Raw genomic sequence first — 22,222 nt, 5'->3', positions numbered from 1 at the left:
GAGTGGGGAATCAAACTCGGTTCTCCCAGATAAGAGTCCGCACACTTGTTAACGACTACACCAAACTGACTCAGCCTTCCATTCTTCCGAGGTCGCTAAAATGAGTACCCAGCTTGCTGGGGGGAAAGCGTAGATGACTGGGGAAGGCAATGGCAAACCACCCTGTAAAAAGTCTGCCATGAAAACATTGTGAAAGCAACATCACCCCAGAGTTGAAAATGACTGGTGCTTGCACAGGGGACTACCTTTTTTTTAAAATCCCCCCTAAACCCCTAATTTTAAAAATATTTTAGGAACAGAGCTCCAAGAGGACTTCCTAATGTCATAGAATGAGGCCTGGTCTACACAGGCAGGAGAATAAGGTGGCAGTGAGAAAACAGTATGCTGAAGTGGTAGAATGGACTGTACAATTTCATGCTTCAGATTAATTTTTTTAAACTTTTATACTTGCTTCCATGCCTGCTCTCACATAATAAAAGCTGTCTTTTCTCATGGATCTCTCATCTCATGCTACAGGTTCCCACTTCCACTCTCATTAGGCTTATACACCTGAACTGTTGAAAGTACAGCTTGTCTTTAATCACTTATCAGGCACTCAGGGCAATCCACTATGCCATAAGAAGAAAATGTTCAAAGATACTGAATGAAATTACATGAGTGTGTGTGCACGGCAGCATCTTTTTCAGGAAATATCCTGGTTATAGCTGGTACAAATTGCACATCCTGGCCAAATGGATCTGAAGAATGTCATGGCAGATAGTACAGAAAGACAATGAAAGGTCCAGGGGAAACAAGAGGAATGCAATCTCCCTATTGGCTGACTGATATGAGTCATCAGTCAAAATAGCCAAAGTGGTTTTTGTCCCATATCCAGGTTTGAAACCATAGTAAAAAAGATCTATCATTAAGAATACCTAGAGCTGAGAGGTGATCATCATTTCAAATGCCTTGTTCGGGTAAAACAGACCCAAGACCTTCAGTTAAGCAGCCAATAATTATTTGTACCATCTACTGGGCAAACCACCAGTGGCAAATTTAACAAGCCAGGCAGTGGACCCCATCTCTCCAAGTCTCAAATGAGTTCCTGCTGGGCTTTTTCTACAAAAAAAGACCCTGCACAAATCTGATGTCAGATGTCAGCTGCTGCTCTAGAAACTCTATGTTAACACTATATGGTAATACCATAGAGTTTCTAGAGCATCAACCAATATGCTGTGTTTGGGGTTTTGACCAGTAAATAAATAAGTAAATATATGAGTAAATGCATGTGATTTTGGCATGTAGGAGTCTAAAGGGGCAAAGACATTGAGGGCAACATCAACAACAGGGTGACAACACTTCTGGCAATTCCTAGAGAGGACTAAAGCCACGTCTAGGTTTTCCCTCAAAGTGCCATCATGCCATTGGCACAACAGCATTTTTTTGTTTATTTTTCTCCCACCTCTGCTGCAAGTGATCGTGGGAAGAGAGGATTTCCAGTGAGTTCTCTCCCCTTATAGTGGGAGACCTGGTGGCAACCTGAAGTCCAACATCATTTTTCTCTTGCCCCATCCCCAAATCTCCCATGGAGGCCAAGCTGCTGCCCATTCCATTGGCTGTCCATCAGTTACTAGGCTCGGTTTAAGATACTGGCTATCACATTCAAAACCCTTTCTGGCCTTGGACCCTTAGATCTGCAAGACTGCCACTCCTCCCATATCATGCCATGACAGCTTCACTCATCTGTTCAGGGCATTCTGTGGGAGCAATCGTAAAAAAGACAAGATCATGTATGTTGTCTGTTGTGACCCCCACCTTATGGAATGGTCTGCCTGAGGTCAGGAAGGCTCCTACACTCCTGTCATTCCACAAATGATGAAAAACAGCTGTTTGGAGAGGCCTTTTTATAAATATAATTCTGTACTATATATAGTATAGCAGAATGATTCATGAAGATGCTTTATAAAGGCAAACCACAGACCATACTACTGTGTATAGGATGATTTATCTGTATGCTGCATGTATTATTCTGTTGTCAGTACATTATTTTCCACTGATGTAATTCCATTTTTTTCATTGTATCTGCACTCTGTATCATGTCTAATATGCTATGCTTGTTCAGAGTTCTGTAATCCTAGTTCTAGTACAATGCTTATTAGATTTCTTATCACATTGATTGTATCAGTTTACACTGTGTAATCTGCTTTGAGTCTCAGTGAGAAAGGCAAACGATGAATGTAATAAATAAACAAATATTTCTCCCCTTGTCCCTCCTATACCCCATCTCCAAAAATTCCAAATTCCGTTCTCAAAATTCTTAAGAGTTTTTTATAATGACCTTCTGGATCCTTACAATCATCTGGTTGCATGAAAGTCTAAGATCAGGCTCCAAATAAAAGATTCCTGAAGACATCAGTGCTAATGCAAACATTTTATTGATTAGGACAATTTATTTAGAACACTGCCATTCCCAGTGCAGAATCAGTGTGCTTTTAGAGTTTTACAAAAGAACAGCCCTAGGCATTGAGAGTCAGACTATATGTGATATGGGATATCTGTAATTAGGACTGCCCACAATTACTGTGGGGTGGTGGTGGTGGTGGTTTTGCTTTGAAGATTATAAAAGTGGCACTGGGTTAGGTTACCCTTTCCTCTTGTGTTGTTTCCCTGATCAAAATCCCCACTTCATGAAGCTAAAATTAGTTGGGGAGCAGACAGAACATCTTTGCCCCCCAAAAACTCTGTCTTCTGTACTGCAAATCATAGTTTTAATCTATGTTAGACTGGAGAAATTACAAAGGAGGAAAGGGTTCAATAAGATCCTCGCACTTAAAGCATAAGAACATAAGAGAAGTCATGTTGGATCAGGTCAAAGGCCCATCCAGTCCAACACTTTGTGTCACACAGTGGCCAAAAAGCCAGGTGTCATCAGGAGGTCCATCAGTGGGGCCAGGAAACTAGAAGCCCTTCCATTGTGCCCCCCCCCCCACAAGCACCACTGCTGCTGTCCAGACCTTTAAAGCAGTGGGGCTGCTAAACAGTTGGGCTTGTTTTTAAAGTGGGAGATCCGAATCATGGATCTCTGGTATCAAGTCTACTGCAAATGGGGCAAATGGAATGGAAAACAAGGTGAATTATAAAATTTCTTCGGCTTCAAGACAGCACTGTATAGGTGAAAGAGAATGTTGCTGTTGGTAAAAGGTGGAGCCTATCTATACGAATAAAGACAGCTTGCAATATGCAAGCATATGTATGTTCCTCACTGCAAGGTCTCCTCCTAATCTGAGTTTCAGAGGGTAGCCATGTTTAGAACAGCTAGATTCAAATCCAGGAGCACCTTAGAGACCAACAAGATTTTCTGGGTAGGCGCTTTCAAGAGTCAAAGCCCCTTTTGTCAGATATGATCTCGAAAGCTCATACCATGTTCATCTCTAAGGTGCTACTGGACTCATATCTAGTTGTCCTAATATAAGGAATGTTAAAAGTAGTGAAGAGTAACATCTCACAGCATGCCAAGATTGTTGGCCTTATTTTCCCAACTGCCATTGCAAATGGCCCTATCCCAGTTCCTTGACTGATTCAAGAACTCCCTCATGTTTTTATTCCCCAGTATATATGTCCTTGTTTCCTCATGAGATATGTAATCATGTATGTCACATGTTGATATTTTTTCAAGCAATCTGCTACAGAAGAACTGTAACAAATCCCAGTCAGTGAGGTCAAGCTTCTAAACCTCATACTCATAGTCCTGAGGAAATAAAGGACAAGTCAATCACTTGTGATGTAACTGCTGTTTAACAATCTGCCTGCCTATCTGCTTCATTAAATAATAACCCTGTAGTTCTATTGACAAGAATGTATTCTCTCGCTCAGCTCCCCCTCACCATCCTGACCCCCCAGTAAGTTACCCTGAAGGCTGGTCATGCTGAGTGACCAAGGAACAACAAGCTGTCTTTTATGCTGCAAAACCTCAGTCCTTCTCTGCTCACAAGGAACCTGGACAACCCTTCCGCCTGTGGACATGCTTCTCCCTCCCCCACACTGAGCAAGACGTCTCTCAACAAGGAGAATATGAATGTGTTTTTTAAAAAGCTTGTTGCTCTCTCACAAACACATACCCAGTTGTGCTGGTGGTGACAATTCACTTCATGTCACGTTAACTCAGCTGTGAAATACAGGAAGGAAGATGAGTTTATAAAGACCTCACACCATGAGGAAGAAAATTGTTGTGCATTTGTGGTGAAGTCACTGAACTGGGAAGCTCCATCTATTTCCTGTGTTTCCTTGAATGGGACATTCTCTTTCTTATTGCCTCAGTTTCTCTGTGAAGTACACAGAAACTTGCCTTTAAACTTAAACTAAACATTTACTTAGAAAGGACTGGATCTGAGGACCTTTCTTCATTATTAAAAAGTGCATTCCAGATTTTTATAATTTTTATTGGTTTTAATTATAAAAGAAAGAAGCATAAGCATAGATACAAAAAGGGGGGGGGAGGGCATATACAGAATGGGAAAAGCAGAAAAAAAAGAAAAATACAAATATATCAATTTTAATTCTACCTCCAAATAAAATATCCAATTCGTTCTACCTGCAAGTATAGAGTTCTCCATATATTTTACCATCTCTATCTTTCATTATAAAACATTTTAACTGAAGTATTATTTGCAATACAAGTCTAAACAGTTCTTCTTCAACACATATAAGTATAAACAAGTCAGAGCAATCTCAACACGGAACTAGCTGCTTTGGCTTAATCATGTTAAAAACACAGACTAGTTTGTTAGTTTAACACTATCCCCATTGGCATAGACAAAAATTCATATCTTTATCCTTAAGAAGCTAAAAGAAAAATGCAACATAGTATTTTGTGTATCTCAATATAAACAGTTTCTCCTGGGAGACTTACGAAAGACAAATCTGCCAGTTTACATAACAACTGTGCTGTCTGCCTTTTTGACAATTAATCCAACTCTTATATCCCTATTGGGCTAGAAAAAAACAATTTATTATAACCCAAAAATAAAAATCACATGCCTGTTCTTATTGAGAGTTCCATACCCAACTACCCACCAAGATAAGAACATTTCAGAAAACCCTTCTTGCTAAAAAGAAATCTATCTCCTGATTTGTAATTAATATGCACCTTCTCTCTCCTTAATACGGTCTGTGACCAGTATCTTTATCCTTGACAAATAAAAAGCTAATATCATTATCTGTTAAAGACAAATTCACCAATTTATCAAGTAATCTGCCTTCTTAAAAGTTAATCTAAGTTAACTATTTTTACATAAAATTCTTTTCAAAGACTTTTTAGTCCTTTAGCTTTTATATCCATATTATTTTAAACAAGACAACTTATTGTAGTCCAAAACAAAAACAAAAAAAGGAAAAAGGAATCTCGCTTAGCCTTCTAATATCACATATCAGATTTTCTTACAAAGTCCATATCCAACTATCCACTGAGAAAAATCTAATTCAGGAGGCTCTTTTTTCTGAAAGATTTCCACGTCACGATTTTCTGGTTAAAATGCATCTTCTTACTTCTTAATGCAGTCATGCTTCTCTAAGAAAGTGGGAAAAATTCCACAGCCTTTGTTCCTCTCGACCTAACTTGAATCAGTCTCCATTTCCAGTCTTCTTTTTAAATTACGCCATAGGGTTCCATTTTGATTTTCTTTTGTTCGTTTTCCAATGAGTCGCTCTCCCATTTCAATCCCACAGACGTCACCAGGTTCTCTTTAGCACTCTGCTCATGTAGATTTGAGATTTCACTAGCTTTCAGCGCAAAAGCTCCCATTTGCTTCTTAACCAACTCTGTCAATAAACCAAGATCTTGCCTCAGAGACTTCAAACTGCTTAAAATATCTTTTTTGTGAAAAATTTCGCTTAGCAAAGCCATTTTTCTCTGTCAGCAAACTCAATCCATTAATCCAGGTTGAAAAGTAGCTCAGAGTCCCAGATATACCATCCTTCTCAGTCTCCTCCAACTGGAGTTTTAAATGTTAGCATATGAATTTCAAATCAGACAACAAGGAGAAATCCCTCTAACAAGTATCTCATTTTGTTCAAACCGTATTGTAGCCGAATAATATCCAATTGTGATCTGGGTCGATTTAAGTATCCATATTCAGATTAATTCAAATTGTTTTCAGTATTTAGAGATGTTCTTTAGCTTTTCACGGCCTCATTCACAGGGAAATAAGAGGTATCGACCTCTTTCCCTTCCTTTGAACTGCCAGTTTATTGAAATGTAAAAACGACCCATTAGCCATTGGCAATTGAAAGCCGACTTACTTGCATTGTAGAGTTGTTATGCTTGATATAGAGGAGTGATAGATCAAAAGCTTATTGAAGAGAAGAAAAGCAAGCAATCAGGCGTTCATCTCTTGCTGCTGTAATGGCGATCACGACGGGGAGAGCTTCAGAGCATACAGAAAGAATAGGAGCAACTGCCGTTGCGCTCCTGTCTTGCTGTAAAAGCCCCATGCAAAAAAGAGACCCCTCCAGGGACTCTTTGGGGGTGTCACATTTGTGGCACCCCTCCCCCTGCCTGATTCAGGGGGGCCGCAAGCAGGAGAGCTTGTGAACCTGACTGAGAGCAAGGCGACGTAGCCCAGAAACTAAAAAGTGTATTCCAAGCATTCTTTTAGAATTAGTACAACAGTCTTGCAAGCACTGATTCAGCAACAGTGTTAAGCTGGGCCACATGTGAGTTGCTAATTCACATTCTTTAAAAGGAAGAAATGGGGATCATTGAGCATTCCAGTACTCCAGTGAGGTTAATGCACTTACAGCAAGGCAAATAATAACAGGTGATTACTTCATTGCTCAAGATTCATAGCAAAGAAGGCTAAAACCTCTGAGGAAACTCCATGGGAAAAGCAAGATGGTAAGCTCTCAAAACCTTTAAATAAGCCTGGGACATCATGGATGTTGTTCCACTTGAAATTCATGAGCTTAAGTATTACTTTGTTTGTGCAAAAAAAATTAATTATTTTAATTGAAATCTGTGGGACTTAACATTGCTTAACTTTGACTGGATCATGCCCAGCATCATTAAGCTTGGGTCATTAAGCAACACCCTGAGTATTCCCTAGACAAAGGTCTGTCCGGCTCTTGAAATATCACACAATTGCTTCTCGGGACCTCTCGCTGATTATTATCACTTCAAAATAGCCTTAAGACATTCTCATACTTTTCAAAATGTTTGAAAAGCTGAGGTAATAATTGACAGGAGAAAATGTACTTAATTCACAAGAGAGTTATAGTAACAAATGTTCATTTCTATGCAATAACTATGCTTTGTCTCCCAGGTACCACTGGTGTATCTACCTGGGAACTTATTGCTTGCCAAACCCAAAATATGGGCAAACATGAAAACTTTATATGGTATTATGGATACAGTATTTGACTTGGGCAGGGAACCTGCAAGCTCAAATGTCTGCTGATCCATGAAGCTCACCTGCTGATCTTGGGATGTCCCGAAAAAGAGATAATCCTATTATAAGAATACTTTGCACACCACAGGGCTGAAACAAATAAGATAAATTTTAATGGGGATAAATGTAAAGTTCTGCATTTAGATAGGAAAAATGAAATGCATAATTATAGGACAGGGGAGACTTGTCTTGGCAGTGGTATGTTTAAAAAAGATCTAGGGATCTTAGCAGACCTTACACTGAACATGAATCAGCAGCGTGATGTGGTAGATAAAAAGGCAAATGCAATTTTGGTCTGTATCAAAAGAAGTATAGTGTCCAGATCAGGCAAATTGATGGTATCATCTTACTTGCTTTGGTTAGACCTCATCTAGAATATTGTGTTCAGTTTTGGGCACCACAATTTAAGAAGGAAATAGACCAGCTGGAATATGTCCAGAGAAGGGCAATGAAGATGGTGAGGGGGTCTGGAGACCAAGTCCTATGAGGAAAGGCTGGAAGAGAAGGGGATGTTTAGCCTGGAGAGGAGACGACAAAGGTGATATGATCTTCATCTTCAAGTACTTGAAGGGCTGTCATATAGAGGATGCTGCTGAGTTGTTTTCTGTTGCTCCAGAAGGTTGGACCAGAACCAACGGGTTGAAATTAAATCAAGACTTTTCGGCTAAACATTAGTTAGAACTTCCTGACAGTTTAAGAAGTTCCTCAGTGGAACAGGCTTCCTCAGGAGGTGGTGGGTTCTTCTTCTTTGGAAGTTTACCAACTGAGGCTAGATGGCCATCTGACAGCAATGCTGATTCTATGAATTAGGCAGATCATGAGAGGGAGGAGGGCAGGAAGGGTTGCATCAATACTTAAGTTCTCACAGCCTCTTCTTACACTCCCAGGGAAATGCTGATCTCCACTTTAGGGTCAAGAAGCAATTTTCTCCAGGCCAGTTTGGCAAAGGAGATTGGATTCCCCCCCCCCAATGTTCTGGGCATGAAGCAGGGGCCACTGGGTGTGTGGTGGGGAGGTATTTGTGAATTTCCTGCATCGTGCAGATGTGGGACTGGATGACCCAGATGGTCCCTTCCAACTCTATGATTCTATGATTATACTTCGTGTCTTCTGAATAATATATCAACATTGTTATCCTTTATTATATTAAAATATTCACACCCTGTCTTTTCTATGTGGACTCGAGGCAGTTTACATAATTTCCTTAGAAACCACAACAAAATTGTATAAAATCATTACCACAAAACATTAAAAATACCCAGGAAGGCTGTTTAGAGCAAGGGTGTCAAACTCATTTGTTATGAGGGCCAGATCTGACATAAATGTGACCTGGTCGGGCCTGGCCATGTCGAGTTGGGCCGAGCCATGTCAGGCTGGACCATGTGTGTACCTATTTAAGATTAGGTAGCAGAGATATAAACTTTATAAAGGACACAGAAAAACACAATTAAAGATTTTTTAAAAAAAATCTTTAAAAACATGCTTAAAGAAGTAGATTGATTTTGCACTCGGCTTACCCCGCGGTCACGTTGCTCTCCTCTGCGCAGCGTCTGTCGGATTTCCCACTATCTGTGCCGGAGTTACAGGAAGTGTTGCGGCTTTCGCACAGCAAATGAAAACCACTAAAAGCCAGTTTCCATTTGCTGCACGAAAGCTGTGACACTTCCTGTAACTCCGGCGCAGATAGTGGGAAACGTGCGACCCAGGGGCCGAATCAGGCCCCCAGAGGACTCCTATCAGGCCCCTGAGCAACCGGCTGTCATCTGCTTCCTTCTCCCTCTCTCTTGCTTCCTTCTGCAAAACAGCTTGGTTTGCCAGGCTCTCTCAATCACACAGCAGAGCTACTAAGCCAAGCCTCTCTTTCTTCTATTGGCTGAGACTCCTCCCCTCTTGGTTCCCTGGGGGAGGAAAGAAAGAACCAGAGCTTCCTTTGCCCAGTTCCCTGGATCCCATGAGTGATATACAAAGAAAGCACCTTTAAGACTGAGTACAACCAATTTTGCACTCAGCTTACCCCACGGTTACGTTCCTCTTCTATGCGCAGCATCTGTCAGATTTCCCACTATCTGTGCCGGAGTTACAGGAAGTGTCACAGCTTTTGCACAGCAAATGGAAACTGGTTTTTAGTGGTTTTCGTTTGCTGTGCGAAAGCCGCAACACTTCCTGTAACTCCGGCACAGATAGTGGGAAATCCGACAGACGCTGCGCAGAAAAGAACAACGTGACCATGGGGTAAGCCAAGTGCAAAATCAGTCTACTTCTTTAAGCATGTTTTAAGATTTTTTTTAAAAAAAAAAAAATTAATTGTGTTTTTCTGTGTCCTTTATAAAGTTTATATCTCTGCTTTGGTATATATTGTTATGGACTCACCATCCCAATCCCTCAGGCAACTCCTCCTACTACTACACTGGGGTCCCAGTTCTGGATATCAAGGTCTTTGGATGGTCAAGGTCATGGAAATTGAACTCCTTTGATCTTTCTAACCCAAATATACTTTACTAGCTGCTACCACCAAGGAATCCTCCGTATGCACTTGATCAGTATGGGGACAGTCTCACTTCTGGGCTAACTGCCCACTAAGGCTGGTTCTGATACTGATTAGGGCTGCCCTTGGTAGGCCGCTTTATCCCTTATTGAAATATGCAGGTATGCAAGAAGCAATGATTAACATCCCCACCCCCACCCCTCCCCAAAATCCCTTTCCTATGCTTCCTTTTGTTGTCTGTTGCAGCATCTATCCTTAGTAGAGGGATGATAAATGAGCAGCAGATAGCTCATGGGCAAGTTTTATCCCAGGAGCATTTATCCCACTTCCCAAACAAATGGTTTTTAAAAGTCTGTTGACTAAGCATATATTCTAGATAGCACGGCTACTGGGGAACAATCTACAGACAGGCAGAATGACTACAAAACTCCAATAAAACAAAAGAAAATGCAATTGCTAGCACTAGATTTATTTAGTGTCTAAACAGCCTTCTCCCTAGGAAAATGTTTAAAGCACAGCAGTTGACCAAAGGCTTACTGAGGCGTGTCCAAGGAGTTACTGGAGACTCACCCTGCATGTGTCTAGAATGGACCATGAACCATGAACAAAAAACTGCATCTCAGGTAGGGTTGCCAACCAATGACTAGCAACAAGAGGGAGAGTGTGAATGGGGGAAATGGAGCAATGCCAGCAGCCCAGCATCACTTCCAGTAAATACCAGAACATCAGAGAGTTTTGCCCAAATCCTAGAGCATTGCCTCCTCTGTTATCACGCCAGTAATCTGATGTCACTTCCAGATATTTGCTGGAATTGATGTTGTGCCATCAGTAGGGTTGCCAATCCTCAGGTGGAGGCAGGAGATCCCCCGGTTTGGAAGCCCTCCCCCCACTTCAGGGTCATCAGAAAGCGGGGGGGAGGGAGGGAAATGTCTGCTGGGCACTGCAGCATTCCCTATGGAGATCAATTCCCATAGGGCATAATGGAGAATTGGTCTGTGGGTATCTGGGGCTCTAGGGGGGCTGTTTTTTAAGGTAGAGGAACCATATTTTCAGTATAGCATTCAGTGCCACTCAAAACACCTCCAAGTTTTAAGAGGGTTGGACTAGGGGGTCCAGTTCTATGAGCCCCCAAAAGAAGTTGCCCCATCCTTCATTATTTCCAATTTATGGAAGGAATTTAAAAGGTGTGTGGTCCCTTTAAATGTGATGACCAGAACTCCCTTTGGAGTTCAATTATGCTTGTCACAACGTTGCTCCTGGCTCCACCCCCAAAGTCCCCAGATATTTCTTGAATTGGACTTGGCAATCCTAGCCATCAGTGTGGCTCCATTTAAAATAATTTCCTCAGCAGACAACATAAAGTAGAAGTGGGAGGTCTCCCTAATCCCAGGCCTCCCTTTTTATGCACTTTCCCTCTAGTTTGTGAGTTCCTTTTCCAGGTTTATCAGAACTTGGGGTACAGATTCAAAATTCCCTTCAGGATGCCTTCTGACCAACCAATTCCAAAGTGCACCAAATAACTTTGTTGGTCTTAAAGGTGCCACTGGACTCAAATTTTGTTTGGCCACTTCACAGCAACATGGCTGCCCACCTGAATCTACTCCTTACCCAAATTAGGGTGGTGGGCAAAGCTGGAGTGCCAAGTTCAGAGAAGAAGTACTTTATCAGTGCTACTATCAGGGTGGACAAATGGGCAGAATCATGATGTTGGTCCTACTTTTTCTCTCTCCCATTCATCAGAATAAAATGGTCAGCCCTCTTTCAGGAATGTTGCTTGGGATTTTATTGAATACTGTGCAATTTAAAAATTACATTAATCCATCCATGACAAATTAAGACATCCTGATACTGCCAGGGGCAAAGGAGGTTCTCCAACATTATGGGTCAGCCAGGGGGGAGACCACCTCCATGGTCATCTACAGATGTTTTTGTGATCTTTAAGGAATGGTGAAGCTGCCTTATGTTTAGTGTGTTAGCAAGTTTCCACTGCTAAATTCTCACTAAATTTAGTGAAACACTTCTATTTATTACACCCTGTTCTTCCTTCTGGCAGTCCAGAGCTGTTTACATGGGATTCCCTGGCTGTCTCTCATAGATGCATATGTCTGTCTCTCAGCCTTAGCAACCTAGTAATGGATCCTCAAGAGGATTCTCTTCTTTGAGCATGAGACATTGTTTAAAAGATACAAATGCTATGACAACTATTGATCCATAGTTTATCTGCTGGATTTTCACAGAAAAACCACAGGCCTGGGCTATGTCTTGTAAAAACATTGGCTGCAAGGCATAAATCCACCTATGTATAGGCCCAACTCTGCAACAGGAATGGCTATTCCTTCTGCTGCTACTTCAGAGGTAAAGCAAAGCAAAGCAAAGCAAATTTTATTTTTATATCCCGCCCTCCCCCACCAGAAGGCGGGCTCAGGGCGGCTCACAGACATGACAAGCATGATTCGGTTAAAATAGACAGCAATGGTTTAAATAATACAATTACATGAATTAATAAAGTTTAAAAATATAAAAATAAGAGAATAGGAGATTAAAAGATATAAAAATATAAAGTAGGTAGAAATAGGTGCTATATTTCTGTCGGTCATAGTTTACATATTGTCATACATCAGTTCCAATTTCAACATAAAGTGGCTAAAATTACGATAGTTAGTCAGTTTGGTCAGGTCCTGTTCCAAATGAGAGCTGAAAAAGATGGGTTTTGCAAGCCCTGCGGAACTGATTCAGATCCCGCAGGGCTCGCACCATCTCTGGGAGTTGGTTCCACCAACGAGGGGCCATTAGTGAAAAGGCTTGCTCCCGGGTTATCTTAAGTCTGGCCTCTTTTGGCCCAGGGATTTGTAGAAGGTTTTGGGAGCTGGATCTTAGTGCTCTCTGGGGAATATATGGGGAGAGGCGGTCCCGTAGGTAGGCAGGTCCTCGGCCATATAGGGCTTTAAAGGTGATAACCAGCACCTTATAGCGAACACGGTAGACAACCGGCAGCCAATGCAGATCCCGCAGCACAGGCTGCACGTGTTCCCATCTAGGTAGTCCCGCTAGCAGCCTGGCCGCCGCATTCTGCACTACCTGGAGTCTCCGCGTTCGACACAAGGGCAGCCCCATGTAGAGGGCATTGCAGTAGTCTAATCTTGAGGTGACCGTTGCGTGGATCACAGTTGCTAGGTCGTCGCGTTCCAAGAAGGGAGCCAACTGCCTCGCCCTTTTAAGATGAAAGAAGGCGGATCTTGCGGTGGCGGCTATCTGGGCCTCCATTGATAGCGAGGATTCCAGTAGCACCCCCAAGCTCTTGACCCTGCGCACTGGTATCAGTGGCGCACCGTCAAAAGCCGGCAGAATGATCTCCCCTTCCGGTCCGTCCCGGCCCACGCAAAGGACCTCAGTCTTCGTTGGATTCAGCTTCAGCCCACTCAGCCTGAGCCAGTCAGCCACGGCCTGTAACGCCCGGTCCAAATTTATAGGGACATCGCCAGTCCGGCCTTCCATCAATAGATAGAGCTGGGTGTCATCAGCGTACTGATGACAACCGAGCCCATACCTCCGCGCAATCTGGGCAAGGGGGCGCATAAAGATGTTAAACAATATCGGGGAGAGAACTGCTCCCTGAGGCACCCCACAGTGCAGAGGGTGTCTCTGAGACAGCTTCCCTCCAACTGCCACCCTTTGTCCCCGATTTTCGAGGAAGGAGGAGAGCCACTGTAAGGCTAGCCCCCGAATTCCTGCGTCGGCGAGGCGGCAGGCCAGCAGCCGGTGGTCGACGATGTCGAACGCCGCCGACAGGTCGAGCAGCAGCAATACTGCCGAGCCACCCCGATCCAGTTGCCGCCGGAGGTCATCTATGAGGGCGACCAAGACTGTTTCCGTCCCATGGCCCGGGCGAAAGCCGGACTGGCATGGGTCCAAGGTGGAAGCGTCCTCCAGAAAGCTCTGCAGCTGCAACGCCACAGCCCTCTCAATAATTTTGCCCAGAAAGGGCAAATTTGAGACCGGCCGATAATGTGCCAATACGGACGGGTCTGATGTAACTTTTTTCAAAAGAGGGCGGACCACTGCCTCTTTCAGGGATGTTGGGAAAACACCCTCCGAAAGGGATCGATTTATGATGTCCCGTATAGGACATTTCAATTCCTCCTGGCAGGCCTTAATTAACCAGGAGGGGCAAGGGTCCAGGTCACAAGTTGTGGGTCGTGCAGTGCCAAGAATTCTGTCGACTTCCTCCAAGCTGAGTGGGTCGAAGCAGTCCAAGGTTAAATCTGAAGACACGCATTGGGCCTCAAGTTCACTTACTGCATCTAAGTTGGCGGGGCAGTCGTGGCGGAGCGATTGGACCTTCTCTGCAAAAAATTTCGCAAAAGCCTCACAGCCTATCTCCAATTCCTTAGCTTTTGGATTGCCCTGTGGCAATGAAGTAAGATTCCGAATTATTCTAAATAATTGGGCTGGGCGCGAATTTGCAGATGCAATCTTGGTCGCGAATTTGCAGATGCAATCTTGGTCGCGAATTTGCAGATGCAATCTTGGTCGCGAAGGTAGTGAGAGAACTGAATGAATTATGCCTGGGTGTGGGAGGGGGATGGATATAATATTAGTTTTAAACTGTAGGGTTACAACTTAAACTATATACAGCAATCCTTATATTAAAATACATAGTTGCTATTCAGTCCAGTGATCCATCTAGATCTCCAGTTGTCAGTAGTTCTCCAGTGCCTCAGATCCTTCCACAGGAAATCCTAAGGCAAAAACATGGAGCTCTCTGAACACAAACCTAGGGCAGCTAACTCTGGGTTGGAAAATACCTGGAGATTGTGGAGACCAAGCATGCAGAGGGAGGGGTAAAATCCCAATGTATAATAGCATATAACCCACCCTGCAAAGCAGCCATTTTCTCTAGGGGAAATTATCTCTGCTGCCTGGAGGTTAGTTCTAATTCCAGATCTCCAGGCCCACCTAGAGCCCAGCAACCCTAATTTTAACATATGTTTTAGCTCTGAGCTGTCATACCTTCCCTCACACTGTTGGGGTTTTTTTTAAATCATAAAGTATTACAGTTACAGGCCACCAGCACCATTACTTCTTCCCACAGAGCAGGCTGCAAATATGGTGAGGAAGCAACCTTTTTGACCAGATGAGGGATTATGCAGGCTCTTGGAGCATTTGGGCTCTGGGAGCCCTAAATCAACTTTATATGCACCCAAGAAAAAAAATCATGCTAACTTTTCTTCTATTGGAATTACTAAATAAAACCATAATCTTCATCTACTGCCCTTGACCAGGATTAAAATAATGTGACATCTTTTTCTGTTGTTCCCTTCACTGCTTCCAAATTCAGCCTGCTTGTACTGCTTCCAAATTCAGCCAGTGGAAAAGATTTAATCCATGAAAATTCATTAGAAACAGTGCAGGCAAATGATTACAGAACAGCAAATGAAACACATAACCAAGTCCAACAAACAAAAATGGGGAAAGTCTATGAAACAAGCCTGTTGTTCAGTGCAGTTCACAACATGGTATTAGGTTATTAATTGTTTTGCCAGACTGCTTTCTTTAAAAAAAAATAATGAGAACTCTGACATCAGTTGTCAAACAAAACCTCCAAGTGAGATGCAATGGCAAGAGCACTGGGCTGGACACTGTGTGGCTTTGAGCCAATCACAATGTTTTTGTCCCAGCTCATCTGTGAAATGGGAACGATCTCACAGGTTACTTTGGAAATGAAATGATGATAAAACAAAGTTTATAATGTACAATGCTGTTCTAAGTGCTACAAAAATGATAATACTAGTAAACCCAGTGGTTAATAATACCCTAAGGCCAAGCTAAATCCTCCCACTTCTATCCCTTAAACAACAGCTACAACCATAAAGAAAGAATAATAGATTATCTTCAAGGTTATTTCTAGCCTGTGAGTGTTCTTGACAAGCTTCTAGTGGAAAGCTTTCTGAAGCAGGTTTTTATCATTTATCCCATTTACAGTCCAACATGAAAAATGACTCACTGCATAGAAAAAGAGATCTTGAGATGCCATAGAAGGATCAGATTTTCAATAAAGATATTAAAGCTAAGCCTCAAAGGGGGAGAGGGAGGCACTAATTACACTGAGGAGTTTTTTGTTTGTTTGCTTTGAGTTTTAACGTTAAAAGTGTCAATTTATAAAACTAGGTGAACACCCACAATCCATAAGCAGTCTGCAGCTAATTAGATGCCTTTTGATCCTTTATTTTGCCTGGGAGCATAGTCAACTTTTCCCCCTAAAACCAAAGATTTTGATGCACACAAATGGACCGGGGAGGGGAGACATAGGAGCAGGAAGGAGGTTGGGTTTGTTTTTGTTTTTTATTTTAATGAGGCAAGAGCTCTTTTCCTAAAGTGAAATAACTGATGCTGTTTCTTAACCACAAAATGTTCTATCTCATTTAGGCAGCCAACTCTGGTTTGGGAAATTCCTAGAGACTTGGAGGCAGACCTAGGGAGGGCAGGGATTGGGGAGGGGAAGGAGCTCAGTGGGGTATAATGCCATACAGTCCACTCTCCAAAGCAGCCCTTTTCTCCAGGGAAACTGATTTCTACAGTGTGGAGATCAATTCAGAGAGATCTCCAGTCTTTACCTGGAAGCTGGCAAACCTGTCTAAGAGCTTTGCATAGGAAACACTATAGAATTGCAAAGCATTCTGGTTTAGCTGGGGTATGGATGATTATAATATCCTCCCTTTCCTTGGCTGAGCCAAGTAGTATGGCGGCCACTGCTGGGCCTAGCCAAGTTGTGCAGCAACTGCTGCCAGACCCAGCCAAGACATGGAAGTTGTGCAGTAGGAAGTAATCCAGTAGTTGCTTCCAGGTTTGATCCTGGGGAGTTCTTCCTACATCAGGGAACATTATGTTGGAGCAGGCAGAGACCTTTCTAGAGCTGTTTTGGCCTCACAATCCACCCTTGCCCGCCCCCTTCAGCTGATGAATTATGGAAACAAAAGTTTGAAATACTGAGCACTGTTGTTGTGCCTAGCAGCATCCAGAGTGGCAACTGAACATAATTTTCATATGTATGAACATGGATTTACTGCAGGAGGTCAGACTAAATGGCCCTGAAGGTACTTTCCAACTCTATGATTCTCAGAGCTCAGTGGGCATTCACTCCTCAAAGCTATAGGTGTTGTTTGTATTATTCCAGGCAATTAGAATTCCCCAATGTATTTCTTTTCGATTTCATATTTTCCCTCTGCAAACCTGTCTGTCCCTGTCTCCACTGTGTGGATTTTTTAATCCATGTTCTATGGTGTCCCATTCTCAGGGTGCAAGCAGGCAGTAGTCCAAAGCCAGTCCAAGGTCAAAGTCCAGGAAGTCAAGCAGGAGCCAAGTCACCAATGCAGAATCACAAACCAGAATCAGAAGTCAATGTCCAAAAGCCAAAAGGTCAGGGTGCCAAAGAAATCAAGCAGGTCAGAATCAGGAAGGAGCGTGGATACAAGCCAGAGAATAGACTTGTTGCTTCCACAAGGTTATCAGGTCCTGGGTGGGAGATATATGAGAGTCTTAATCAGCCTGCTCCCTGGGTGGCAGTGACTCTGCTAGAACTCAGGGCTGAGAGATCTGAAGCATCGGCGTGCCTCATGTCTTTGCTCTGAAAGTTCTTTCTGGAGCCCGCTTTGAACTCTTGAGATGGGAGGAGGAGAGCTTTCAATGATTGATCGTCAACAGCTGACACTGGTGCCTGGAGAGTGATTGATGGGCCAGCTGCTGTTTGTTCAGCTGAGGAACTGGCTGGCAACTCTTCCAGGTCTGTTAACCCTTCCAGCTCCTCCTCATCAGGGCTCATGACATATGGCCTAGTTCAGAATTAGCTATGATAAGCAGGAGCCAGTGAGAGCACTCACAAGGAGATGGAAATCCCACTCTCTGTCGATTCCTGGCTCCTCTTACACTTTTCTGCCTCAGTTTGAAAATCAGTTTTGTGTAGTGGTTGAGTACACAGACTCTTATCTGGGAGAACTAGGTTTGACTCCCCACTCCTTCACATGCACCTGCTGATGTGACCTTGAATCAGTCACAAGTTCTCACAGAGCTGTTCCTCTCAGGAACAGTTTCTGTTAAAGCTCTCTCAGCCCCACCTACCTCACAGGGTGCCTGTTGTGGGGAAGGGAACAGAAAGGAGATTGTCAGCCGCTCTGAGACTCCTTTGGGTAGTGAAGGGTGGGGTATAAATCCAATCTCCTCCTTCTCCTCTTCTCCCTCCTCCTCTCTCTCTCCCTTTCTCACCCTCTCCTGCTGTCTTTCTCCTCTGCTTCAGCTACCACAGCCTGACTTGCTTGCTTGTGCCAGCTCCTCCCTCACTACCTCAACTTGCTTGCCAGTAGCAAGCCTCTTCTGCCTCCACTACCTTCCTTTTGCCTTTCTCAGCCATCCGCTCTAGTTAGCAACATATGTTCTTTTTCATTTACATAGTCTGGGACTTGTAGGCAACACTTCTCTGTTTGAGGGTTTTCATAGCCCCCCTCCAATACTCCCTCTAAACCAGGGGTGTAAACTCATTTTGTTATGAGGGCCGAATCTGACATAAATGAGAACTTGTCAGGCCGGGCCATGTCAGGCTGGGCCAGGTGCGTTCCTATTTAAGATTAGGTAGCAGCGATATAAACTTTGTAAAAGACACAGACAAAAACAATTGAAGATTTTTTTAAAAAAAAACTTAAAACATGCTTAAAATATTAACACTTCTTGGTCTTAAAAGTGCTTTCTTTGTATCTTCCCATGCAATCCAGGGAACTGGGCAAAGGAAACTCTGGCTCTTTCCTTTCTTCCCCAGAGGACCAGGAGGGGGAGGAGCCTCAGCCAATAGAAGAAAGAGAGGCTTGGCTAAGTAGCTCTGCTGTGTGATTGAGAGAGCCTGGCAAAGCAAGCTCTGCTTCCCCCCACCACTTCCTCCCCAAGAGAGAAGCCTCAGCCAATGGAGAAAATAGAGGTTTTGCTCTGTAGCTCCTGTGCTATTGAGCAAACCTTGCAAAGCCAGCTGTGATGCAGAAGGAAGCAAGAGAGAGGAAGCAGATAACAGCCAGTTGCTCAGGGGTCTGATAGGAGCCTTCTGGGGGCCTGATTCAACCCCCAGGCCACATATTTGACACCCCTGCTCTAAACTGTGGAGTCTTGTGAGCAAAAAATTCTACTTTGTGAGCTACTGGCATTAAAGTTGTGAGCTACTGCATAAATTAGTTTCTCTAAGACCATTTTTCCTGACTTAGACAAAAATGTGTGAGCCAGAGGCTAAAAAACTGCAAGCTAGCTCTCACTAACTCAGCTTAGAGGGAACACTGCCCCCCTCCTAGTTTTTTTTAATGCCTGTGATTATTTGCAAACCTGGGGTTCCCCCTAAGTTTGAAGAAAGATCTCTGTATGTAGCCTTAATCTGTGGATTTAATTATCCACATTTTTGGCCTTATTCAGAATTAGATACAACAAGTGGGCCCCCGCAAGACTCGGGAAGGGGATCCCATATTCCCCAATCACTGAGCCTGGTGAGACTCCAGGCCCTTTGGAGGTATGGAACCTTGCTGGCGGCCTCTACCAGCTTCTGCTGCACACAGGCTTGCAGGGGCCACCAGCCTCCATACTCAAGTCTACATATTGCCGGATTAAACCCTGTGGAGGCCCCTAAGTAGTCAAAATCTTGGGAGGCCCCTAGCAAATTATCTTAGAGTCTGAGCACCCACCCCACTGCTCACACTCCCCACTGCAGCCTGCAGGGACCTTCTTAAAAGCCCCTTACTAAGCTGTGGGGAAGAGGCAAAAAGAGGCAAACTTGGAGACAACGGCAGCAGCAGCTGCACCAGGCAAGTCAGGCAAAGAGCAGATCAGTTGCTGTCTGCGCATGCAGGCTGGGAGGGCTGCAAGCAGGGGAAAACCAGGGGGGGAGTGTGCCCGGGGCCCCTAAAGGCATGGGGGCCCATAGGCCAGTGCCTACTTGGCCTAATTGTTAATCTGGCTCTGAGTCTACAGCACCTGCTGGCTGCTGCCACAGCACCCAGAGTAATGGCCACTGATCTCAGCACCTGGGCCTGAAGCACCCACTCTGACCTACTCTGCTGCAGTGTCCTCGACTGCCCAGGTCCACAGAGGCTGCCAGCTTTCACTGCTGGCCTGAAGTGGCTGCTGGCATCCAGTGTTTCTTAGTTGGGCTGGCTCCCTGAATTCTCTGCACATGGACAGAGAACACTGTTTTACTTTTCAGGGGATTTAAACACCTCCTTGTATTTTTTTTTTTTTTTTAAAAAATAGATTTTTCTGCAAACCTGGGGAGTGCCCCAAGTTTGCTGAAATATCCATTTAGTCACCACATTGCCCTGATCCATGGATTTAGCTATCCCTGAAGGCCACAAGTGGCTAATAATATATAGATGATATGCTATAGTATGGTATGGTATCATACAGTGATTTCTCTTAACATGATAGGTTGTCTGGTCCCTGTTCAAAGTATAGACATCCCTATACCTACTTAGTTCTTATCTGAGCACTATCCTTTTTAGTGCTGGAATATGCACATATTAATTTTTTTTTTTTAAAGAATGCTACATGGGAGAATATGTCACTGCTTGGTTTGCCAGTCGGAATACAGTTTTTAAAAAGACTGAAACTGTATCAGATGCTAATAGCAACTGGCAAGCGAGACCTAATTTGGATACTAACTGTACATTTGGATACTGACTGAAGTATTGTTTAATCCTTTCTTCTTCACCCTTTGCCCAATGTAGATGCCCCCATTACTCCTCAATGATGCAATCTGTCCCAGTAGGAGAAATTTCCACTACCAGGGCAAATAATAGTCAATTTACATTGTGGAAAGGGAGCAAGAGAATGATTAATGTTCCGCCTTGCCCAGCATGTGGAATCAATCCAAATTGCCCCTTCCTACATGTATATACAATGGCTATTTAGAGATGTTTAATGAGCCAAGAGATCCTATCATGGATCTCTAAAAGTTCATCCAGTTCATCCCACAATTTGTTGTCGGTCACTCCTTCCCACCACCACCAGCTGCAAAGCCATAGGAGGGGAAGTGGTTTGGGGAAGACTTGGAGGGGTGAAGGGGGTGAACAGTTTTGCTGTGCGTCATACTCTTGAGCATGTTTGCTCAGAAATGAGCATTCCTATACATAGTTACTTTGGAAGCAAGCCACATTATATTTGGAAATTGTATGTGAACCAAGGGAGAGAAACAACCAACTTTAGTGTTGGCTCTGATTCTCCCCCGATCACCATCTCCTATCTTTCAGTGAGGACTTTGGGGAGGAGATCCAGGGCTCTAGATCACATGCTCAGGGGACAGCTCTCAAAACAAGAGTGCAGTTTCATATTTGAGGTATAAATTGCCATCTCAAGAGGGGGTGGTTCATACAGCCATCAAGTTCAGAGGCTGAAATATCTGACTGCACTAATGACTCTCCCTCCTGTCAAGCTGTGGATCCCAACCATAGTTCCGGCAGGTATGGGCAGGGCTGTCAAGAACCACAAGGGAACCCTGACAATGATTCTCTTTGCTCTCTGATATGAAAATGTATCACACGACTTTCAGGGGGATCCAGGGCCCTTATTATTTTTTACCTCTAATCCCCCACATCTCAGCTCTGACAATGAGGGTAGCTACTCAGGAAGCATTCAGAGATTGGTTTCCTCTTTGACAGTATTGTGCTTATTTGCTGAGCAGGAAGAAGTCTAGATTGTATCTCAGGTGCTCAGTACAGGGGAGGGCTAAGGTCTAATCTTCCTTGGGCCATCACCACAAATTTCTTTTTACTGTCATTTAATGTTAAAACAAAAAGAGTCAAGAGTTCCTGTTGTCTTTAATATGTGTGCAGCAGAACAGATTTCAGGAGGTACATGGACAGCTGCAGCTCTCACCTTTGGTGCAGGAACCCAGCTGTCCTTTGCATCTGGTCTACTAAGGCCAGAAGAATAGATAGATGCTGAAAATAATTCTTTTTTTTTTCCAGGTTGGATTTAAGAGCTTCAACTGTACAAACAACCCAAGTGATTCCTTGGAACAGTGCATTGCACTCAGGAGAGCAAAATCTGCTAGAAGTTCCTGGCTCAAAGAATGTCTGGCTGTCTCAACCAAAGCCAAGGCTTTCTTTGCCCTGGCTCTGACTTGATGGAACTCTCTGCTGAATGACATAAGGGCCCTGCAAGACTTGTTATAGTTCTGCAGGGCCTGCACAGCAGAGATGTACCACCGAGCTTACAGTTGAGGACAGCAATGTTTTTAAATAGCAATTGACCAATCAGTTGCCTTTTCACTCTCCCCCCTGCCACCAAGGGTCAAATT

At 43.6% G+C, this 22,222-nt stretch overlaps 1 long non-coding RNA gene across 1 annotated transcript in view; it reads right to left on the bottom strand.

The window, feature by feature from the left end:
- Window positions 1–22,222, bottom strand: part of LOC132571485 (uncharacterized) — a 71,960-nt gene that overhangs the window by 10,666 nt on the left and 39,072 nt on the right. The gene's annotated exons all lie outside the window — the stretch shown is intronic.

This window comes from Heteronotia binoei, chromosome 5, assembly GCF_032191835.1.
Source record: "Heteronotia binoei isolate CCM8104 ecotype False Entrance Well chromosome 5, APGP_CSIRO_Hbin_v1, whole genome shotgun sequence".
Classification (NCBI taxonomy): domain Eukaryota; kingdom Metazoa; phylum Chordata; class Lepidosauria; order Squamata; family Gekkonidae; genus Heteronotia; species Heteronotia binoei.
The sequence above is the reverse complement of the archived record's forward strand: the minus strand, read 5'-3'. Positions and strand labels throughout refer to the sequence as shown.